At 45.4% G+C, this 18,675-nt stretch overlaps 1 protein-coding gene across 1 annotated transcript in view; it reads left to right on the forward strand.

Moving 5' to 3' along the window:
* Positions 1-899: 899 nt before the first annotated feature.
* The window catches only part of JCAD (junctional cadherin 5 associated), a 62,421-nt gene continuing 44,645 nt past the window's right edge, over positions 900-18,675 (forward strand). The window contains exon 1 of the mRNA XM_074866915.1: positions 900-916. The gene's annotated coding sequence lies outside the window, so the exon portion shown is untranslated. The remainder of the gene's footprint in view (positions 917-18,675) is intronic.

Consider the following 18,675-nt stretch of genomic DNA (forward strand, 5'->3'; position numbering starts at 1 on the left):
CCTGGACTGCAGCCATGCTTTGCAACCACAGCAGCTGCGGCACCAAAGTGTCATAAACCAGGAAATGAAGGCAGAATTTGAGCTGGATTAAACAACAAAAACCCCAAACCAGTGTCCTGGGCACAATATTTGCCTGCATTTAACAATCTCCGTAGCAATCCATGAGCTGTAGGGAGGATATCCAGCTTACATCCCTGGGATGGCACTTGTTCAGCAGGCTAATGTCTGTGCTCCTGCAGAACTCAGGCCTTGTGGCCTTTTAAAATCTTGCTTTATTACCTTAGAGAGCTTTATTTGCTCCTTTGAAATGTTAGATTCAAATCCTTCATATCTGTACTTTTTACAAGCCATGAAAACTCAAATTGCTGGGATGCCTGCTGAAATCCATGCTAACAGGTGTTAGGAATATTGTTTTACGAGGTACAGCACCTTACATAGGTTAGTTTGCACAGTTCATCTGCTGCCCCTCACTTGTTGTAATATCTAGCATGAAATTCCACACATGCCTTTTATTTAGGAAAGAACACAAAAGTATGTTATCTTATTCCTCTGGAATTTTCCACAGTTATTTAGCATGTTAGTTTAAGCATAATTGGTTAGTGGGTTCTTGAAATTTATATCTTAGCAGTACTTATTTACATCAGGCTTAAAGTAGTTTGTTTCAGTTGAGGTAAATGTGAAGCATTAGATTGCAAACGTACCTAATCCATCTCTCCTCCCCCATGACTAGAAATCCTGTGGTTAAAATAACACAGTCTCTATTCAGAGCACAAACTTAGAGCTGCTAGTGGGAGCAGGCTTGGGATTTAGACAACTCTCAGCAGATGAGTCTGTTCAAGGGTCTTCCTCGGGTTTGTTTTTCATCCTACTTCTGATCCATGAGAGGAAACCAGGCTCTCTCCTCTGGACATGCAAGGTAAAGATTTTCTGCATTCTGTATATGCTTGCATGTGCTTGTAAAGGAGCGTATAAATGTGATTGCAAAAATGTTGTTTCAAATGCGATTGTAAAAATGCTGTTGCTTATAGAGTGTTTGGCAAATGGCTTCACAATCTTTAACTGTTAATCTGTTTTTGTGGATATGTCCATACGACAGCGAGATGATGAAATGATAATCTTGCACAGAGAAGCAAGCAGCAGCAATTCTCCATCACGTTAGAGAGGTTGAGCATGTAAGAAATAACAACCGAGGTGCTATTGCAATCAAGCCAGATTAAAGCAAAACTGGCATTTTGTTGACTGTCAGGTATAGTCCCTCCTGGGTTTGTCCAGCTGCTGTAATCCCCATGCGGGAGGCTGAGGTTGAGGCAGTGCCAGAGGGTGGCACTGACTCTGTTTACAGAGTATATGCTAATGCTGTTCCAGCGGGACTCTTACAGTAACAGCAGAGCGGTGCTTTCAGAAGTGTTCGGATGAGGCGTGCCAGGTAATTAACTGCCTTTATTTGCTCTTATTGCTTTCCAAGTCACAGGGGATGTAGGAAAGCATCATCTTTTCCTTGAATCCTTATTTTATTTGAAATCCAGGAAACAAGCATAATGCCCATAGAGCTGTACTCCCAGAGCCAGAGTCTGTTAACTCTCCCAGCCCCGACATTCTTGCTTTTCCCCGTGCTCTGACTCACCGGGGATCCCAAGTACCAAATCAGTCCTCCTGCAGGATGGTGTTCAAATACAGTGGGTCATGCTGCTGGATAAGAGAGAAACACCATTACTCAGGTTTATGCTTAATTTAAAAAAATGCTGCCCCTCCCTGCCCAGAGGCATGGGGCGGTGCGTGTGTGTGGGGGGCACTTATACTCTCCCTCTGTCAAGGTAGCACTAAACAAACACTGTTCCAGGTGCTCCCTTGCCAGTGCTGGAGAAAGCCTTGTCTCTCACTCAGAGACGCTCCCTTTCCTCTTCACTTCTTTCCACCCCACTTCCCTGAGTGAGACAGGATGGTTTCGCAGTGGTCTGCCTGCAATAACTGACCTCCCCTGGTATCCACTGTCCCACAGCCATGTCTCCCTGGTAGCACACACTCCACTCCTCTGCTCCTCCAGAGAAAAGAGGAGAACCCTACTTGGCACGCCGGGTCCCTTGCAGCAGAGAGCTGCCGCGCTGTGGGGAAGCCTCTTGGCTGGCAAAGGTGCCCTCGTCCCTTGAGCCAACAATGTTGCTTTGTCCTGGAGGAAGAAATGCAGCTTTATCCCTTGGGTGCCCAGCGCAGGGAGGGGCAAGCAGGGCTATAAGGAATACAAACACACAGCTTTTCATGATGCTCATGTACAGCACGCCGTGGCAGAGAGGCAGCTCAGGGGGGAGAGAATATGCGCAGAACAAAGAAATGCGGTCAGGCAGCAACTATAAAATTTCAATATAGAAAGTGGAGCTGATGTCATTTTAATGTCCAAACAGTGCCAAGAATTCTAAGCTCCGTATCAAGATTCAGTGCAAATCCCCCACATACTCACAATTTGTTCTTGTGGAAAAATGAACTTTTATGGAAAATATGCATGGGAACCTGCCAGAGGAGTGTGTTGCTTTATTTCTTTTATTAATTTTGAATACATTAGTTCAGAGAGCAATCCCATTTTAGCATCAGCTGCCACTATCCACGAAGCTGAAGCTCAAATGCAAATACTGGAGGTGAGGGAACTGTGGTTTTTTTGTACGACCAGTTGTTAGATGGGAAGAGCTGTTCGAGTAGGAAGGGGTGTGGGAAGGCTTAGTGGAATGACTGAATTAAGATTTTTTTACTGGTGACATATCTGAATCATGATAAGACGCACTTGAATGGAACAGAATCATCAGCTATTATAACTCTGAATGCATCAAAGGTGGGACTGCATGCAGCTCCTATGATTAAAGCTACTCATATATGTCCTGCTATAAGACTACATACGCAGTTGCTTATAACTTTGCCAAACTTGAACTATTTAGACTGAGTTTTTCCAACTTGATTGTCTGCCTTGCGCTCAGTTCTTTTCTGGAAAATTTCAGCCAAAACTGTTCAGCCATTTCCAAGAATGAGCATAGGGAAAAAGACATTGTTGTCCAACTGGAAAAAAAAGAAAGGAAGAAACAGGAGGGGGAACTTGGTGATCCTTTTGTTGGATAGTTCTTAGCCCTCTGCGCTTTGGAGTAGAGATCTGAAATTTGGCAGATTTGTGTTAGGACTGTGACTTTTTTTTTTTTTTTACTTTGTAAATCTCCTCCAATTTGGCTTAGTGACAGCCTTTGAAGGGAAAAAATAGCAACTTATTAGGGATGTGCTAGGGCCTAGTAGTCAAAATCTGCTGAGATTCCTTCCCACGTCAGCGAGCTCAGCCCATCATCCCAGCAGCTGCCAGTGCCGACCCCAATGCCTCTGTGTACCCAATTGGTGCTACCAAGTTCCTGCTGCTCCTGCTGCCTCCACACAGCTCTGCAGGGACCAGGCTACCTGTCTGCAGCTCAAGAGCAATCCCCAGCTCTAGGAGCAGGATGAAGCTGGGCTCTCCTTGTAATGCTGCTCAGGGCAGAGGGGTTGGGCAATGGAAAGGCAGGCAGGGAACAATACTCTTGACACCTTCCCGGTAGAGCCAGGAGGAAGCCAGGGACCGTAGGGACACTGGGCTAAGGGAAGGTCTGGTACTCGGATGCTAAAGCTGAAGGATGGCAAGGGACTGGGATGGGGAGTACATGGTTCAGGTGAGGAGTCAGGGAAATGTGTGTCAGGATGTGAGCCATAGGGAGAGTCTGGACTTGTCAGAGCCTGACGTGAAACCTGAGCTGCCCCATCCATGGTCCCTTTTTGGGAATATGAGTGCTGCCTTGCAGAACTGGCTTCATTCCCGCTCTCCCTGCAGGGTCTTTTGTGCTGGATCTTGCTGAGGCTTTTCCCAGTCTTCAGTCAGTAGCTGTGTGGTGTGCCTCCCCTGTCTGCACATGCTGTAAGACCCTGGTACTGAATGTCCCCTCTTGGGATGGGAGTTGATGGGAGCTCTTCCTTGAGCATGTCCAGTGACACCTGATGCTGAACACTCTTGCACAGCCCCAGCCATGTGTGTTGGTCACCTACTGGTCTTAGCTCATGACCGTGAAGCACTGGGCTGTGGGACCCATAAAGCCTTCAAGGGTGGATGTGGGCATGGGTCTTGCTGCAGAGAAGGCCACAGTGGTGCAGGACAGGTAGGATGGGCAACCAAGCCAGACCCCTGATAAAATGATGCTTGAGGCAATCAAGCTGGTTGCTTGCACACTGTCTCTTCCCTCTGTTTCCATTTTGTTCAAGCGGCTAAAGCACCTCCACACTTCTGACAGTGGTACCAGAGCTCAGAGACACTTGTGAAGCACCCAGACATTACAGTGAGGTATGCCACTGAAATTTTCCCAGTGTTGGGAAAATCAGTAATTTTTATTCAGAGGAAAAACTTGTGTAGCAAATGCAGCCTAGGACACACTGAACAATAAAGAAAAAACAAAATTTTATGTAACATCTTCTACAGTGAAGACAGTCCATCCTGTACCATGGGATGAAGCTGAGACCTCTGGCAAAATACTGTGAGATCATCTAATTAACAAGTGTATCATAACACATAGCACAAGGGAAGCCTAATTCTGGCAACTCTTGCCTCATGGGTTTTTCAATCTTAACAGTATTCTTGCAGCCTATTTTTGTATGCAATACATATGCAACATTTGCAGACAGATGGTGAAATGTCAGGGTTTCCATTTTGCCACTTGATGTGATTTCCACATTGAAAGGTAGGGAGCTGCAGTCTGCTTGTTTCCGCTCCTGCTGGAGTGACAGGGAGAGGTGGTTTCCTTCACGTTTTTTATGACTATGGGTTATGGAGCATCCTGTACAAACTCTGCTTCTACAAAACCAGGCAGCGAAGTTTCATCATCTTCATCAGTTCTTGGGAGCCCCATACACACCCTAGGACTCAGCTGTATGAGACAGTGTAGAAACAAAGACCAGAAGAACAGGAGTTGTCAATGTGAGAAGACCAGAGCTGCCTACAGACAGCTTCTGAGAGAGGAAGGAGTTCTAAGAAGCTGTGAGATGGTGTTGGACAGCCCAGCAGGCAATGCTTGCTGCAAACCAATGGCCTCGCCTTTGTCAAGGATGTCACAAGAAGGAGCTTTAAGAAGGGATTTGCAGGACAACTGAAACAGAAAAAGGAGTAGTTGGTGCTTACAGGCTTCTGCTCCAAATGTCATGGAAGAAAACAAGAAAGTGCTTGTCTGGACACTGTGACAAACAGTGCCCTAAACTTTGATGCTGGATGAGAGTGGATGGGTGGAGTGGGGAATGACAGTCAAAGGATGCTTATTGGGGCTATCCTTGTGGAAGTTGTCACAAAAGAAATAAATCCATGAAGCTGTTGTTGTTACAACTTTGATGTGATGAATACATGTGGGGAGTAACATCATGAATGAAGCAGTCAGGTCTGTGCATAAGGTTTCTTGCACAGCTCTGAAAGGGCTGCTGCCTCCTAATCTGCAACGCTGGCTGGTCCAGTCAGCTCCTTTCACTGCACACAGCCCAGGGAAAGCATGAGGTCACCTCATGGGTGCTAACCCAAAACCTTCATTGTTTGATGCATTGCTTGACCTACTTGAGACTCAGATACTGCTCCTATTCCACCTCTATTCCCAGCTAGCTACTGGCTATAACCCATAATGCTCTTCCTACAGTTTTGGTCTGAATTAAACCAGTATGTGTGACATAACTAGTTCAACAATCACAACACTGTGCCTTGGGAGTTAGCCTTTGCTGGAAACTAAAGTACATGCAGTTAATTCTGCAGTTCCTCAATGAACAAAATGGGGCCTTTGTGTAATTCCTATTTCTCATTTGTTTCCAAATAGTCATGAATCATGAACTATTTTGTCTCGGAAAGTAATGCTTTTTTTCCTAATGATCTGCTTTGACCTACTGTGCAGACCTTGGTGTCTCCACAGATTGTGTGGGCCAGGTCTTCTGTTCAGAGCCACGCCAGCGTCTTGGGTTTCTGAAGGTGGTTATACAGTAACATTGAGGTTCCCAGATACTGTGGCTGGAGAGAACCAAATTGATCCCAGCCCTGAGAGAAGCCTGCTACCTTCCTGCAGTTGCACCCCAGATATAAATTTGTCTTCATATTATTCTTCTGTCCAGTGACATGGGATAGGGTGAAACATAAAAGAAATTTGTTCATGAATGGATGCAGAGATTTTGTCTCCTACAAAGATACAGACATGGCTGTACTTTTGTAGCAACCATCTTGATAATCCAAAGAGTGTTCTCCTATATAAATCGTGTCCTACTTCGTACAGGGGATCTGCCATGCCTTCAGATGCATCCATGAAAGATGTGTCACCTGGACTGCGTGACCTTTACAGAATTCTCCAATTTCAGGGACACTTTAGATAAGTGATTTATTTGGTGCTCTGTTGGCTTGTGACTTAAATTCAGAAGGGAGTGAATACACAGTTATATCAGAAAAGAAAAACTCATTTCTGATATGGCAAAGGTCTTACCTTTTTCAAAAGGATACTAGGCCAGGGTGAGGAAGATGAGCATTTTAGCCTTTTGCACTGGTGAAGACCATTTGGGAAACTCCTACCCAGACATAAAATCAGGTTTCCCACCCTGTGGCAAGTATTGTGGGTTCCCCTAAGTCCTTTTCTATCAATTAATTTATAACACTGTTGTGAATCCCATAGTCCAAAACTACGTTTGGGACTTATGACATATATGGGTTCCTAATAACCTCAAATTCGCTGAGGGTTTTTTAACTGCTTACAGTCTTTTAGCATGTTTTCAGCAGTGAATTCCTGTTGTTTTCTCTTCTGTTCTGCTACTGCCAGTTGGATGTTTATGCTCGTGGCATTTTCTACCTGGAGGCCAGAAAGCATCTCCGTGTATCAAACCTCTGACAGCGCATGGCGTTGAACTTTGGATGTGCCAAGCTCATGGCACAAGGTGACTCCAGATCTGTAGTCACAGAGCACAATAAACTCTCACCCGAGTTTCCATCCCTGAGCCTCAGCCTAATCAAACAGGGTTTTAAAGTGAATCCATGTTGCATTGTGCAGCCCCCTAGTATCAAGGCTGTGATTGTGTGTCAAAGACCGGCCAACACACGTGATGGATCATGCATGACCGGCCATATCCACCTTTGTCCCCTTCTCCTCAGGCACACAGTCCTGCTGCTGCATGTTGGGCCACTAGCTGCCAGGCAGGCTATCACCTGCGGGGCTAGACCCTGCACTTACCTCTATCCCCAGCCATCTCATCAGACAAAACACCAATGGGGCTTGCAGAATGGCTTTCTTGCACAGCACATCCACTGCTGGGACTGCCAGGATTTGTACCTCTGCTGCACTTTGGCATGAGGCAGAAATGGTGTTGTTCATAATGGTTTGCTTTGGCCTCTTGCACATATGTAATCAAACGCTGCTGCTTTCCACATGCTACAGCTCTCTGTGTTTAAATTTAGAGGAATCTCCCTTAAATATTTATTTAAACAATAACATCTCTTGAGCTCTTTATAAACTGTTGTACAAGATTGCCTTTCGTAAAAGACCCCAAACTTTTTTTTAAAATGTATTCGAACTGCTTTCCCACCTGACTGCTGTGCTGTGGGCCAGCACTTCCTTCTGCCGGGGTTACAGATCCCACAGCTCAGAAAGCCAGTGTCTGCTCCACAGGTCTTAAGAGACCCAGCCCTCAAAGTTTGCCAGCAGCTCCCAGAGTTGCAAGGCAGAATTTCAGCAGTTATATTGTTTCTGTCCCGGGAACAAAGCAACCCCATAGCTTCCAGGAATAGGCTCCTTTCAGATGCAGGAAAGCTGCTGTGAGAGCTGTCTCTCCCTACCAGTATGTATACACAACAGCTGGGTTTGGAAACACAGGGATGCCAACTCTCTGCAGCTCTTGCTGGATGGTGGGGGTTGAGGCTGATGATTCCTTTCAATAGTATTTAAATTATAACTTCAGAACCTGCAGTTCAGGGCATTTTCTGAGCAAAGGACCTTCAAGACACATAAAACACACTCTGTATTATTCAGTTGGAATCCACAAATCTAAGAAGGACTCACCATCCAAAATAAAAAGATTTTTTTATTGTACATAAAAGAGAGGATTCAAACTCTTCACTTATCAGGCCATTTGTTGTATTTAATTTTAGCTAAAGCTGGACTTTCACCAAAGTATTGGTTGTAGTAATGTTAAATTTGTTTAAAAGTTTGCCCAGAATTATTAGTGCTTAAGAATAAGTGGTAGAGAGCTACAGTCCTTCTTCTGCATTTCTAATTCCACATTCTTCCAGCATCTTGTTGAATCAGATATTGGCAAGATCTCCATAGTCAACATGGATTTCGGTAGAAATTGGATTACTCACCAGCTAAAGTAAGTGCAAAGGAGATAATTCATTATGCTGTTCCTTAGTTGTAATTGAGGCTCATCTCCCTGTTCTAGGCTCTGTGTGGGTTTAATCACGAGAGCTAAACAGAGGAGAAGTACCAGAGCTTCTCTGAATCATTTTTATTCTTGTCCCAGTTCTTTATCGTTAATTACATCAAGGCATATTTCCATGGAGACTGAGAGTGGTGTCATCAACCTGCTGTCCCTCGGGTCCCTCTGAAACATCCACTTGCTTTGCTAAGTGCAGTGAGTCTCTGGAGGGTCCCTTAGGACAAAGAGGCAGGCTGCATTTTGCTCAAGATATTTCTTGTTCTGAGTGCAAATTTCAACAGACTAAATGAAAAGATATATCCTTTCAAGAGCAAATGCTATTGGTGAAGCTGGGGGATCAATTAGCCTTTTCTGGTGGCTGAGGATGATTGCAGAAACAGTTTTGAACATCAGGAGGACATTGAGTATTACTTTCCTCCCATGGTGAATGCCATATGTGGAAAGTCTGCCTCAGACATCCTTCTCCTTTTTCCAGTCTGAACTGGAAAGACCTCCTTGTACTTTTCTCTCCATCAGACAAGGCCATCATCAGTAACATGGATGTAGTATCAGAGTTCAGTGATTTCAGATCAATACTTCATTACTTTGCTCTGTTCAGAGGAAGCACATTTTCTCTGCGAGGGTATGTGGAGACTTTATCCAGCTTGCATCCACCCAGCCATCTTGTGTCAGTGTTAGGGTCAATTCCCTCCTTTTAATTTCCTCCTGTTCTTTATTCACAGCATCTGCTGTAGACCTTTGACAGTGAATGTGTCTGAAAGAGTATTTCCAGAATAAAGTTCTTAAGTCTCCTTTTTTTTAATTTCTTGCCTGTACTAGTTGATCTCAACAGATGTTTGGTATCAAGAAAGGGCTTTTTCTTCCTCTCCTTCCAAGCTTTTGCCTTTCAGCAGTAGCTCTTGCATAGCTCCTGCATTGCACATGGCTGCACTGGGCCCAGTGTTTCCATTTCATGGGAAATTCTGAGAGTCATACCCTTGTCTTTGTATGCAATCAGGACAGAAAGTCAAATTTCAGAAGATCTGACAGAGCTGCATGGTACTGAAAATGTTGTTTCAGACATGTCCAGGTCACTTAATTCCAGAAACAAAACATTTTGATGTTTCAGAACTGAAAAAACTTCTTTCCAGTTTGAACTGAACCAAAACCTCTGACTTCCTCTCAGTCTGACATTAGTCCATGCCTCTCTTTTCTGCTCTGGTGTCTCATGGGGGCTTGTGCTTACCTACACCCAGCTGCCTCACCAGCTGGGCTTCATGCACCCATGAGCCACAGAAATCACAGTTCTGTGTGGCTACACTGGAGGTGGGAACACATGTTCCACCAAGGAACACTCTTTTCTCATGATCCTGCACTGCTGTAATGGAAGGTATTGAACCAAAAAAAAGGACTTTGGTGGTGTGACCCAAAATACTACAGCAGAAATCCCATCCCTGGAGGCCCTTGGAAACCTGACGTAAGGCACCGAAAAATGCAAGACTGAGGAAACCTACCCGTGTATCGTGACCTGAAGCTGTGCCAGAAGAAGCAAGCCCATTCATTTCACTGTACTCTTGCAGGGGATGGAGCTGCCTCCTGGACACAGTGACACTCACCTCCCAACCTCCACCCTCCTAGATTTGAAGAAGGATCTTGAAGAGCAATGCCCCACATCTATGCTGGCTGTCCTATCCACAAAACTAGCCATTTCCTTCTGTCCAGTAAGTGCTGGAGGGCTGTGGCCAGCATAGGCATGGGGCAAGAGCAGAGCCAGGCACTGTGACCGCTGTACCGAGCACGTCCTGATGTTTGCATGGCCAAGATCTGCTCAAAGAAACATTGATTTAATTTGGCCATGCTTTTGTGACTTTATGAGCACTGAAACAGTGTGAGTCCAAATGATTAACTGTTGTTATTTATTAGGTATAATACTGCCCAGTCCTGGGACTGAACTCTCCAAACCGAAGCCCAGTTTGTCAGTTAGTCCTGCCTCCAAACAGCACCCAGCATCAATCATGGCACTGTAAATTGTTTACACAAAACTACAGACAACATAACCTATTAAATAACTCTCTTGTCAGTCAGATAAGTAAATATTTCGAACAACTGTGAAAACCATGGCAAGCTCCAACTGTCCAGACCAGCTCCAAGTGGATCCAAGTGAACAGAGGACCAGATTTGCCTTGTCTTTGATGTCCCTGCTCCAAATTAGGTTGAGAAGGGATCTGAAAACAAGCCTCCCTAAGGGACACTAATGCAGTTTTAAAGATGCTGAACTTTCTGTAGAGATAACAGGAGGAAGAAAACCATGGAAAGTGTTTGCAAAGAAACTATCTTCCTGAAGCTGTAAATTTGAACTTTTGGGAGTCAAAGCCTCCCCCTCCTTCTCCACATCCTCCTTGCTTAACCCAGACAAATGAGATGGATGCCAGCAAACTGCTGCTGCAGAAAGTATGGAGTGTTCACTCCTCAGGCCATAGCTAGAGACCGCAGTGGTGGGTCTCTCACACTGTTGGTGAAATGGATGGTGGCAGCACCTTTACACAACCGCCTCGCGGTGCAGGCAGCAGTCCCACGGGCTTTGCGTGTGAGGAAGGGAAAGGCGTTGGCATCGACTCCCACACCTCCAACTGCCTGCCCGTGGTAAGTTACAGTGCTTTTGAAAACACACCATCTTGCAGCTAACTTCTTCTGACACATTCAGCTCTCTGTTTGGTTTAGGATGTTGTTTTATGAGATATTTCTTTCCAATCATTTCCAACAATTATTTGGGATCTTTTTCCTTTTGAGTTCACTGAGTTGTACCAGTTCACCTCCTTTTCAAAAGGGATCGTGTTACAGGCAGGAATGCAGAGTTGAAAGGACCTGAGCCTTTGCAACATGAATTTGTTTTGGAAGCAAGCGAGTTGGAAGGAGAGGAAACGGGCAGCCCACCAAGGGCTTCAGCAGGATTATCCCACCCTTTCAGCAAGCCATAGCCGGGGCAACCTGTGGGCTGGGGCTGACCCTGCTTCCAGGGGAGGCAGAGACAGACAGACCACTCTTACCAGTTTTATACAGCACAGGATCTTGTCCTGTTGTTTGAAACCTCATCTAAAAAATCCCCTTGGGCACAGACCTCACTAATGTGGTAGCCACCATGAGTGTTGGAAACCTCTGCATGGGTGCAGCTGGCGTTGGGTCGCTGGGGTGCTGAAGAGGGCAGTCCTCCATGCAGAGCCCCAATGAAGGCCATGTTAAAAAGTTCATTATCAGCTGAAAGCTCATTGATTTGAGGCTAACCTGACACTGGGTCATTGGCTAAACAGCATGTTTGGTGTTTACTTATTTGGTACCTGACCGGGACCTCCTTTCATGCAATTCCTTTAATAAGATTTGAATTTTTTGTCTTTTGAGTTAATTTGATACCTCCTGTTGCTGGTGCATCTGGGTAGTTTTCTTAAAATATATGTTTACATGCACTGTGTGTACTACTTATTTAATGTCAGAGACATGTATGAGGCTGTCCATGTTTGCAAGAAGGCAGGGTTTTCATCCCAGGACTAGATCAAATGCTGCCAAGGCAGCACAGTAGAGACAAATAAAACATAGGTTGTAGAGACAAACTGTCAGTGGTTCTCATATCTGTTCATGTTTGTGTACAGCCATACTTACTGGCACTCCTGCCTCAATGTATTCAATATAAACTGATGATTGATGGAGAAAACAAGTTAAAAAAAAAGAGTAATTTCTTACTGTGGTAGCACAAGTGGGTAGATGCAGAGGGGAGATGGAAAAAGGGTACAGAAGTACCATTGACCTGGCGGCACACACGCCAATGTGAAATGCAGTCAATATAGTCAATATGTACATGTCCCACAGGTGCAGAGAGGTTTCACACATTGAAATAAATGCTTCCTAATTCCTAGACACACATGACAGAAAAGGACAGTGCACAGAAGGAAACATATTCAGGGTACCTGCCAGAAAGAAATGTGCTATTTTTTAAAGGAGAGCTGAAAACAGTCCAGCTCTGGATCCAGATCCAGCTCTAGCCTCCAGCCATGGATACTAACCCACACTAATGTGGACACCACCTAAGTGACATCACTCTTATGGACTGCATACCTGTACTGCATCGCCTACGTGGCTGTCAGTGAATGGAGTGTCCTGGTGTGCTGTATGTACCTGTGGACATTACAGGAGGAATATCCTCCCACCACCTGGAGACCCAAAGCCCCAGCACTCCCATACTGTGCAGGACCCCACAGGTCCAATAGCCCATCACAGTCATGTCCCCTCTCCCATGCTGGGGGAAGGGGTGATCCAACTTTTCCATCAACCACTGCCTGCCCCTGGATGCATACCCTGCTGACTTCTTTCTGAGTAGCTGATGTGTTGGTAATTATGCTACTCAAGGCTTTTTTGTAAGCTAAAGGTACTATGCAGCTATCTCTGTGTTAGCATTCCTATTGACCTACAATGGGAAGTTTGCAATGGGGGTAGATTTGCACTTAACTAAGTGCATTTCTTTTATTATCTTCATTCCAACATGTCACTGTTTTTTCATCCATTAGTGATTTTTTTCCCCCTCTTAACATTGTCTCTGATTTCTGTGTCATGAGGGGGAGTATTGTCAGATCGCATTCTCATGATGGGAGAGGCAGAAAATCCGTTCTGTATATCATGTGCCCTTGGCTCCCAACACCACAAAGGATTTCTTCAAGCCCTGCTCATTATCTCATTTTATACTTTAAAAGAAAAACTAAAATGCTGGTGACAAATGGCCTCGTTTATCACATTTAATTGACTGACTGTTCTTTTAAGCCTCCAAAATACACACTTTAGGCCAAAGCACTGGAGAAAGAACATGCCATTTACCCTGGTCTGCTGCCAGGTCACATTAAAAAATGTTCAGGAGGTGTTTGCTAGACCAGTACATGGAGCACGCTTTCTCCAGCAGTGTGTCTCCAGCTGTATTATGCTTTGCTCTTTGAAAAGGAGATTGAGCAATTGCATCAGAGGTACTTTTTATCCTTTTCTAATTGCACTAACAACTTACCTAGAAACTTGTGCGTGTGCAGCACAAGGTCTGTGCCCTCTGCAGAGGGTAGGACTTGGCAAAAGATGCAAGGGTCCCTGAAGTAGAAACAGCCATTCTGGAGGTGGTCAGCCATATGTACAGCTCTTATGCTATGAGGATGCTAATATTTATTACACTAGAAGAACTGAAGTTGCATGCACTGAAAGGGATGCACTTTGCTCCTAACCCATGCTTCCCAGACCCTCACACATTTTGCCCTGCTGCAGCAGAGCCCCTGACCCATTTGAAGCCCTGTCTGTGCCAGCCTGTGTGTGGCCTTGTGGGACCCCAAAATGGGGGCCTACAAAGCTTTCTCACAGCAGGGCCCATGCTCTGAGTGGCTTCTCCCCCCTTCTCTGCTCAGTGCAGTGTGGCTCAGCCTGCAGCTCCCACATCCCCCATGCTGCAAGTGCTACCTGCTGTGCCTCCCCAGGCTTTGACTGCAGTGGGTACACTCTCACCCCAGCACACTTTCCTCTTGGTTTCTACCAACCCTGACAGTGTTATCCCTTTCATGAGCAAGCAACAGAAATTGAGTTGGAGTGAAACTGTTATGGGAAGGGTGAAGCCTTTACAAAATCATATGTGGAAGGTGTCAATACTTCCCTATTGACTAGGGGAGTGCTTTGAGTGGTACCCTGGGCGTCTCCCTTCATCCCAGAACTAACCAATATTTTCACTGACAGCTTGTGCAATGGAAAAATAGAGAAATGTGCTTGTTGCAGATATGGCAGGTGTTGCGCTGGCTGCAGGTTGCAGTAATGACAAACTGGAGATGGGGGTTGAAAAGCCTTAAGATGCATTTTGGGAGGGATAAATGCACACCTCTCCCCAGCATCCCCAAGCCAGTCTGGGGCTGGCTGCCTGTGCTGCTGGTCAGCTCCAAGGACCTGGAGGTTGTGATGCTGACTACCTATAATGTCATACTGTTGCAAAAAAAACCCCAAACTCCATTATGGAGTACATAAACATAAATGCAGCATGCCAGATATCTCCCTTCCCTCTGTTCAACAACGCCTGTTAGTATGAGACTTCATCTAGAGATTTTTTTATGGATGGGGATGCTATTTCTCAAGAAAGGTGTACACAAGTATGTGCAGAAAGGTAGGTTAAATAAATTGGGTTTGAGTAAAGAACAGATGTCTGAAGGGAGAAATAATGACTTTCAGGCACATAAGGGTCCGAGCAAAAAGAAAGTAAATAAACTGTTCTTTGTCCCTGCTGTAGAGAGCAGCCACGTGCTAAAATTTCAATGAGAGTGTGTACTGGGTCTGGATGGGAGGGAGTTAAGAAAGATTTAAGAAATGTTCTTGATAGTAAAAGTAGTAAAATGTTGAAATACTTTGTCTCCAGAGACTGTGGAGATTCTGTTATTAGAGGTTTTTAAGAACAGGTTATCCAGACATCTGTAAGGACTGACCTAGGCATGAGATGGAGGGATGAACTGGAGCCAGCTTGAGTCCCCAGGGACCCTTCTGCATGACATTTTAATCATATTAATGTGAACACATAAGACTCCTCTTATAAAGTACTAAAAACATCACCCTGGTTTCTAAACAACCCCTAGAAAAAGTTTCAATCTCAACTGAATCTGTCTCCAGTTTGAAGATGGAGACCTTTTGACTTCTTTCCCCATCCCACCCTCTGACAAACCTGATGCAAAGGAGCCACTGAACCCCAGAGTCACAGAAATCTTCTCCCCCATCCTGTCCTCTGCTGGCCTGGGAGCCCTGAGCTATAAAGGGCAGTGGCAGGACTCTTAGCCCATGAGGCACCGGGGTACTCTGAGGTACTCTGGGAGAGCTGGTCCTACATTCTTGCTCCTCCCCACGGCAGCACATGTAGGGCACCCCAGAGCTTTGGGGGTAAAGCCCGGCACCAATCCCCATGGCTGCTCACCCCTGGGGAGACCCAGTCCTGGCATCCCCAGCCACCCAGCCACCCTCAGCTGACTACTGAGGGACTCGGCATTACATCCTAAGTAGAAGATTGACACAAATCCTGCTGCCCTGATTAGCAGCCTGTCTAATCTCCATGATGTCAGCAGGGTTTTGCGTGGCAGGATTTGGCCCACTGCCCTCGTATGGGCACTGTTGAAGAGCTTTGGGTTTTATTCCCCTCCCTTCTGGCCAGCGGTGGGCAGGAACAGGCTGCAGGTGTGAGTCTGCAGTAGGAGCCTGCGTTGCCGTTTTAGCCACCCAGCAAAATTCACTGCCAAGTTTTGTTTATTTCAGTGGGAAAATGGGACAGAAAGGTGTTTCCTGAAGAATGCAGAGAAAAACCACCATGCAGTTCCTCTTTAACTGCACAGCGCATATATATATATATATGTGGGTTTGATTATATCTATGTGCATAAATATATATTGCAATTACACTGTTTTCATGCTTCTTACAAGCACAATTTCTGGGGCTAAGACAAGGTACATGTGTGGTGGGGGAAGGAAAGGGAGAGACGGAAGGAGAGGAAACTGCTGCTGGACACGGCGGCTCTCCTCTAACCCCCATTTTTTACACTGATGGAATGCACCCAGCGACTGTTTCTACTATTTAAGGAAAAAGGTTCCTATACAAAATCCTGTGGTTTTGAAGTGATCCTTTTATAGGCATAAAGAGATTTTTCCACATCCCTCTATTTGATTTCTTTTTTTACTCAGACCTGGCTACTCAGATATTTGCAGAATATCATGCACTGGAATCACAAATTTCATTCCTATTCTTGGTACTGGAGATCAAATATCCCACCAGTTTACCACATAAAGCCACAGAGATGCAAACTGAAGTCAGTTTAGCTGTAGGGCAGTGTAAGAGAGAGTTGAATGTGGTCCCATACCCATCCCGAGGGATTTTGACCTGGCAACGCCCCATCACAGAATTGAACACGCTGTATGTTCTGCAGTCGGTTTGCCATAGTCACAGAGCTCTCTAATGACTTGTTTACTCTGTGCTTCTCAACAGTGGTGAATATTAATGGCATTTGTAATCCCCTCCATTTGGAATAAGATTAACTATATGTTAACCTTGAGTTAATAATACAGGTTATATGGCATGTATCCTAAATTGGATGCAATGCACAACCTGCACCTGGAGCAGGAACCTGAACGCTCATTTCTCTTGTCCCAGAAGCGGGAGATGTGACATTCATGACTGTTCAGGCCCAGAAAACAGTGAGCACAGCCCGCATCTTGAACAGCGAGTTGCCATCAGTGATGTGGGACAGGGAGGTGACGTGGGGTGCCTGGGCTGTGATTGTGGGTGCTCATGCAGGAAGACTCGTCCAGGCAGCATGTGTTGCATGCGGAATCTCAGGTGGGAGACATCCGGCCTGAGGGGAGATGCTGAACTGCTTGGCCCAGCCAAAATGCTGGGATGTGAGGAAGCAAAGCAAACCTTAGGGATTTACAAGCAAGCCCACAGACACCTGAGAGCTCTCTGAGTCCTTCTTCAGGCACCAATGTCCTTGGGGGCATCCAGGCACACGTGTTAAGCTGGGGACCCGAAAGCACCATTACACAGCTCAGTGCTTTGTAAGGACCAACACAGTCTTTATTACTCCAGACTATACAGTCATATACTGTGCGGAAGGTAGCTTTTTTGCACAAAACTACAAAACAAGGGATTTACAGAGCCCTAGTAGCCGCTCAGTGCCAGATGTCTATTATCTCATCACATACATATGCTGCACAACGATGCCGGCGCTAATACTTTCCTTCACCACTGCGGAGACATGCCTGGTACCACCAGTTTGCGCCGACATAAATAACAACCTGTCCAAGCATCTCCCCTACAAGTGCTGGGGGAAGGGGGAAGGACATATGTTCCAGATGGAAATACAGCTGGGGGTTGTGCCCTTGGTGGCTTCAGGTTACATTATTTTATCTCAGTGCGACCTGAGTGGGAGTGATGCCTCCATGAACTGCATCGTATTTGGCTGCTTGCTCACTCAATTTATGAAAGTAGGGGGACTGGTAATAGGGACAATGGCAAAACTACTGCAAAGAAGCTGAGACCCCCAGTATAGCGTAAAAAAAATTAACCTGTTACATGGTTCCCACTTGACAGATGAGGCCTGTTCATTTATTCCTGCTTTAAAGTGATGTAAATCTCTGACTTCAGAAGAATAAATCCTGGTTTACTCCCACGCTGAGTGAGTGGAAAATGCTGAAGTTGGATTTTGGATCAATGGTACAGGTCTCAACTCTCCAGGCTTTGAGGACTCTCAACTTGAAATCATCTTTTAACTGCATATGAGGCCACCACGGAAAATTATGTGATCCAGCTATGCTTCCAGCTCATCTAGAAGGAACAATTAAGACCAGGCTGAAGATATATTGACAGAATGGGGATGGAAAACTAAGTGATGCCTGCCCACAGAGGGACAAACTCATAGCACTCTCCCAAATTGTGGGTGGTCTATTGTGCATCACTCTAGTCAATGAGAACATTACACTCATACATGCAAACCTAATTTGAAAAACCATTATTTAAACTGAACAATGAATGTATTGTAATCTCATCATTCGCTCACACTGAGCCTCAGCCCTCTGTTCTTCTCCAGTACATAGTAGCCTCTTCAAAATCCTGCGATTTGATTTAAAAAAAAGAATGCTGTGGGTGTAAAGTTAGCATAGAAGTACGCAGACCACTGATGACTCTGTTTTCATCCACACAGAGCATAAGGCAACCAGATGATTTATTTTTATTGGCACTGCAGGTAAATAAGCTTCTACTATTATGAAAGAGAGAAGTGCAGGTTGGCCTGGGCTGTCAGTCAGAGGGCACCCAGCAGAAAGACTACAAAACCCAATTCAGTAATTACATCCTCCTCAAGGACATATTGCGGAGGAAGGCCAGGATCCCTGCTTCTCCCATTGCACTCAGAAATAACCAGGAGTTCTCCTACTCAATGAAGGACTTGGACTGATGTTGATTTTCTAAATGTTGTGGCATGTCATGGGACATCACAGCTGTGCTGCAACTGAATCAAAAATCAAAATATCCAACTAAAAATAAGAACTAAACACTGAGTCTGAAAAGTAGTAATCCTCTATAAAGGTGCTGACACCTGGTACCACAAACCCCCTTCCCAGACTTCGGTGGGGTGAGGGCAAGGGCAAAGTGGAGCCTCTGTGCTTGGAGAGCTGCAGCCTGGGGAGGATCACCAGCTCCCAGGGAGGCTCACCAGCTTCTCCCCCTCTCCCAGGC

Source organism: Strix uralensis, chromosome 1 (assembly GCF_047716275.1).
Source record: "Strix uralensis isolate ZFMK-TIS-50842 chromosome 1, bStrUra1, whole genome shotgun sequence".
NCBI classification, from domain to species: domain Eukaryota; kingdom Metazoa; phylum Chordata; class Aves; order Strigiformes; family Strigidae; genus Strix; species Strix uralensis.